Source organism: Vollenhovia emeryi, unplaced genomic scaffold (genome assembly GCF_000949405.1).
Source record: "Vollenhovia emeryi isolate VEMERY1.0 unplaced genomic scaffold, V.emery_V1.0 DF939165.1, whole genome shotgun sequence".
Taxonomy (NCBI): Eukaryota; Metazoa; Arthropoda; class Insecta; order Hymenoptera; family Formicidae; genus Vollenhovia; species Vollenhovia emeryi.
The window spans coordinates 1,441,275-1,446,737 of NW_011967201.1; the positions used below are offsets into that span (position 1 = coordinate 1,441,275).

Below are 5,463 nucleotides of genomic sequence, written 5' to 3' on the forward strand. Positions count from 1 at the left end.
CGCACTGTGTGCACACCAAGGCTTGTTTACGGGGTCGATTCTTATATTTAAGGATCGTCTTAAATATTTCTTGAAATATTTAACGCATTAGACGAGTTAGACGACTCTGCCGAATTCAGCCCCGATATTACTCCTCGAGTTGCGTTCGCCTCGCGCTTCCGTTTCCGCTCGGAGCGGTCTTTCTACCCGCGCGATCTGCCGTTGCGTAAAACGCGCGACCGAGGAATTCGGGCCCCGCACGGGAGGCCTCCCGTTTCGGCCTTTCACGGAATGCCGCCGCTCTGCTGCGCAGCACGGATCTCGAATTTACTACGGCACGTAGTAAAGGTACGCGGAGTATCTCTCCGTCTACTCCTCCGACGTAATTCATCCCGGAGTCTTTTTCAAGTCGAGCTCGCTCGCTCGCTCGCGAGGCAGGTATTCGGGTAAGGCCGAGCGAGCGAGCGAGCTCCAGCAGGCTCGGCGAGGGGCGTCGCGGGGTCAAGGGGGGGTAAGGCAGTCAGGTAAGAAAGCGGGCGAGCGAGTCCTCGGCTTCGCCGAGGTGGGAGGCAGAAGGTGGCAGTGGTGGTGGAGGAGAGCGTAAAGTGAGTTTTCGCTCGCGGCGTTCGCTCGCCCGCTCGCCCGCTCGCTCGCGTAGCAGAAGCGAGTCGCGCCGTCAGTCGTCTACGCGGTTCCGCGGTGTCGCGGTGGCCGATGGTATCATCCCGCGAGTAGAGTGCCTCGATCCCGCGATCTCTCGTATCCCGCGGACGCGCGACTACGCGAGCATCCGGTCGGCCGCGATCAAGATGGCCGCGCGCTGAGGAAGCTCCCCGGGGTTCCCCCCTAGGTTGGTACCGCGGCTCTCCCGGCCGGTCCCGGGGTCTTTTCGAGTGATCCCCGTTCGCGCAACGGCTCGTTCTTCCCTGGCGACATGACGTCGGCGCGGAAACGCATCGGATAGGATCCTCCGCGCGCGAAGAAACGAGGGGAGAGAGAAGAGAAGAAGCGGAGAACCAAGAGGAGCCGAAGGAGCCCAGGTAACTCGAGTTGGCGCTAGACGCGACGCTTCGCGCGCCTCCGAGCGATCGCGCACGGGGCCGATGAATAAGCGTCGAGATCGGCGCTGAATGGAAATACACGCGGTGATAATATCGGCCCGACGAGGTCGACGGCGTCCGCCCGGTTGGCCGGTTGCGTTCTCAATGAGAAACGAGCTGACGTTAACCACCCGTCGAACGTGACGCAACCGGGCGGGAGTTGGTATCGGCTCCCGCGTGATTCTTCAGCGAGAGACGCTCGCGAAACCCTCGTAAAATAAATTTGAACTTTATAGCAAACGTCTATGAGATTTGAGCAAGATGTAGGCAGCCCAATAATTTTCATGGAATACGTGAATTCATACACTGTTTTTCCACCTGTCCTACGCGCCGATTTACCTGTCGGACACGACACAGTATCGTTTAGATCGAGGGGGAAACCGCTGAGGGCATTGTGGTGTAGATTTGGGGCATTACTGGGCATTACTAGGCATTACCAGGCATTTTTGGAGCATTTTTGGGCATTAGTTTTGGGCATTAGGCCTTGCTGAGGCATTATAAAGATAAAATAAGATAAAACAAGAAAAATAAGATAAAATAAGATAAAGTAATGCGCACTAGGTATTAGTGGACATTAGTGTACAAGATTTTGGTCAGCGGTTTCCCCCTCGGTTTAGATAGAATTATTATCGTCAGCAAATTCACAAATTTAAATCGATTATAAATCGATTATAAGGATAAAATAAGATGAAACAAGATAAATAAGATAAAATAAGACAATAAGATAAAGTAATGCCCACTGGGCATTAGTGTGCATTGGTGATTGGCGTACAAAATTTTAATCAGCGGTTTCACCCCTCGGTTTAGATGGAATCATTGTCGTCAGCAAATTCGCAGATTTAAATCGCTCAACGATTTCCAGTTATTATATTTACAAATGCAATATTTAGCATTCGATACAACGCCCCCTTTTAATTTTATGTAACTGTAATGCACCAGTTTTTATAATTAAAACTTGTACACAGGTTTATCTATTGACGAGGAATTTACGTAGGAATAGAATTCAACGAACGCGCCGATCCTCGCGCAGTTTATGCCGTTGATAAATATGAGAACGTGTCTATTGTTCGCAAATAATTGTGCACCAGTCAGAGGAGAAAACGTGCCGTTAGGCTAAAGAGAAAATTGACCGTCCGCCTGGCGAGGCCTCGTAATATTTGCTCATGTTAAAAGCGAAGGCGATCGTCAATTATGACACGCGGGTTAATTTACGGAAAAAAAAGGACACACCCCCAAGGTAATCACGGTGGAATCGGGTGGGAGCGGGTCGGGGATCGGTCGCAATCCCGGCGTCTTTTCCGCGGGCCGGGGAACGGCCCGCCGGACGTCACGTACGGGCGTTATCGTTACTGTTCCGCTCCGGTGTCGTAACGCCGACGGGTTTGTTTATTTCGAGGGAAAACGGGACGCCGTACGCCTCGCGCCTCGTCGCGCCGCGCCGCCAACGAGCGCGGGGATGTTAATGAGTTCGACGACGCTCGCTTGGAATGCCAGCAGCTCGCTTTCCATAACACATACATCGCCGCCGCGGTGGCGTTCACCATAAACGTCTCGCGGTCCCCGCCCGGTTGCCCTCCCCTCCCCTCCCGGCCGCCCCGTACGCGCCGCGCACCTCCTCCTCGCGCGCTCGCGAGATAACATCGCGACCGCCGGCCGGTCCAGGTATGCACGTAGGAGAGCCGCGAGTGCAAACCGGGCGCGATCGGCAGGAACGCCCGAACGGCCAAGGCCGCTTGGACAACGTCCCCCGAGTATGATTCGACGTCGCGTTGCCGCGGCGTCGCAAAGTCTGCCTCGGCCTGCTATCGTCTTTTTTCCCCGGGACAACTTTTTTTTTTTTCTGGTTTTCAGTCTTACTCCCGCTCGTGAGGAGTAAACAAAGAGCGTTACATAATCGTTAGATAATCCTGAGGACGGAGAAGACGTTTGTTACCGCTAATTTCGCGCGTGAGAGATGGTGGGATTGTTGATGCAAAAGGAGAACGTACCAATTTGACGCGCGACAATTTCGCAACTGACGCGACTGTTGATCCCTGCACTTCGCCGGGAGGAACTGTCTCGCGCGAAAAAGTCCCAAGGACGAGCTAAATTTGCGCCGCGTTCGACGGAGGCGACGGGGCGGACGAGTCCCGGCGGTCGGGACGAAGGACGCCCGCCACTTCCGGCGTCGCGGCCGATTTCCGCGTTCGCCTCCTCCCCGGCGCCGGCGCTGGACGCGTCAGTGAGAACGGGAAGTCAACGAGATCAACGGCATCGCGTTCGCCGGAATGCCAGGTAGTTTTCCAGGACGTAACGAAGGAGAACCGTTCCACGTACGTTGCGGTCTTAATCTCCCACCTCCTCTTCTCGCTCCCGAGCCACCTACCCGGCGCCGCTCGCTCGCTCGTTTACGCCGCTCTTCGTGCACGCGGGCCGATGTATCAATGAGAACGATCGGCTGCTCCTTCCCGCGGTTAAGACACCTTTGAGAACAGCGGCGGATCAGTCCTCCAGTCCGGCTTTGAATCACATATCAATTTACATAAAGAATAATTTTGCTCGCTGTACGAGTATTTTTTTAAAATCTTTTTCGCGACTTTTCGTTCGGTCATTCGAATCCCCGGAGACCAATCTCCGACGAGACTGAACGGAGATCGGTATGTGGAGAACGGTCGAATGTTCCATGAGACTAACCCGGGACGCGTCGAAATAGATCGAGTCCTCGAATCCTTCGTCCTCCCTTTGTAATATCCTACGCCTACATAGCTAGAGAATTTTGGTGACTAATCGAATTCGCGCGCATTAGTCACGCACGTTGCGAATTGTTTTTGCACGCCGGTCCCAGGTTACTCGGAATCATTTTCGATTCGGACATCATAGGCCGGTGTTCGCAGTCAGATCTTATATGTGAGATCGTCTTTAGATACTCGGCCAACGAAACGTTCCATACAGCGTCCCGGTAAACGCAGAACGTTGCAACAACGTTGTGGCAGTGTCGCAAGATTACTGTAATGTTGCTAAAATGTTACAATATTGCTGTAATGTTGCTGCAATGTTCTGCGTTTGCTAGTATCTTAAGATTAACTTAAGACGGTCTTAAATAATAAATAACTATTAAACTGTAAACTAAATATAATAACTATTAAACTGTAAGCTAAATATAATTGTCTAAAGTAATTGTCTTAAGATCATCCTTAGATACTCCGTGGCCAATGAAATGTTCCATACAGCGTCTTTAGATAAATTCAAGACGGTCTTGAATCTACCGGTCATAGAGTTCCCAAAACGCACTAGCTTCAATATCCCGTATCCCACGTCGCGATACAAATCGAGTGCTGAGAGAAAATTAGCCTCTCGTTGTCCCGATCGATTAGCCTCATCGACTTGGAGGTAATGGATCTACACATCGTTACGCCTGTGTGTACATCGACAATAAATAATGACTTGCATTAACAAAAGCGCGCGGCGCGCGCGAGACACGATCGGACCGGAGGGACGACCGTAGATCGTACGTTTGTCTCTCTCTCCGCGTGGCGCATTTATCCCCGTCGATACTCGGTTCATCAATTATCCAACCCCGTGCGCAATCCACTTCGCCGCCTCGCGTTGACAGCTCCCGCCGAATGACTCGTCCATTTTCCGGCACGCGAAATCGGTAATAAGTCGAGTCGAGTGTGCTTCTTGCGTGATGTTCCGCTCCGGACGATTCCGTAATAGCTGTTATTTTTACGTGCCTGCTTCTCGCCGTGCGGAGAGACATCGGAGGGAACGAGCTTCATCGGAATGTGCTCGCTTTCCGTGGCGAAGGAGGGTACTACCCTGCGAACAATTCTCGAGCTCCCCGGTCACTCCGGGCTTCTCTGCCGTCCACTTCCACCAATGTAGTTTAACCTTTAGTCCCGGTTTAACTTACCTCCCATCTTTTTCCAACTCTTGGGACTAGAAAAAGAAAGTTCAACCGGGACCAAAGTTCATCTGCATTGGAAACGGTCATCTCTAACGTGTTCGAAACTTTCGCGCTTCTCCTGCGATTGTATTAGGAAGCACGGAGCGTCTGGTATGAGACTTGAATAATTTTTTACGTCGACAATTCTCCTCCGGTTAATTAAACGTCCGCGAGGCATCTTGGAATAGCGCTGCCACTATTAGGCGTCCCTCGAACGCCTCTCTCTCTCTCTCTCTCTCTCTCTCTCTCTCTCTCTCTCTCTCTCTCTCTCTTGTTCTTCAAGTTAAATGACCCGTCACAATTTTGTGCTATGTGATTAACTTTTAAGGATAAGTTCTTCCCTCCTGTCGCCTCTCTCTCTCTCTCTCTCTCTCTCTCTCTCTCTCTCTCTCTCTCTCTCTCTCTCTCTCTCCTTCGTAAAAATTTGCCTCAGATTTGACACGCGCGCCGCGAAATCCT

General features: G+C 52.0%; 1 protein-coding gene across 1 annotated transcript in view; it reads left to right on the forward strand.

Annotated features, from left to right (window-relative positions):
* The first annotated feature begins 547 nt into the window (after positions 1 to 547).
* The window catches only part of LOC105564430, a 38,371-nt gene continuing 33,455 nt past the window's right edge, over positions 548 to 5,463 (forward strand). The window contains exon 1 of the mRNA XM_012016785.1: positions 548 to 1,019. The gene's annotated coding sequence lies outside the window, so the exon portion shown is untranslated. The remainder of the gene's footprint in view (positions 1,020 to 5,463) is intronic.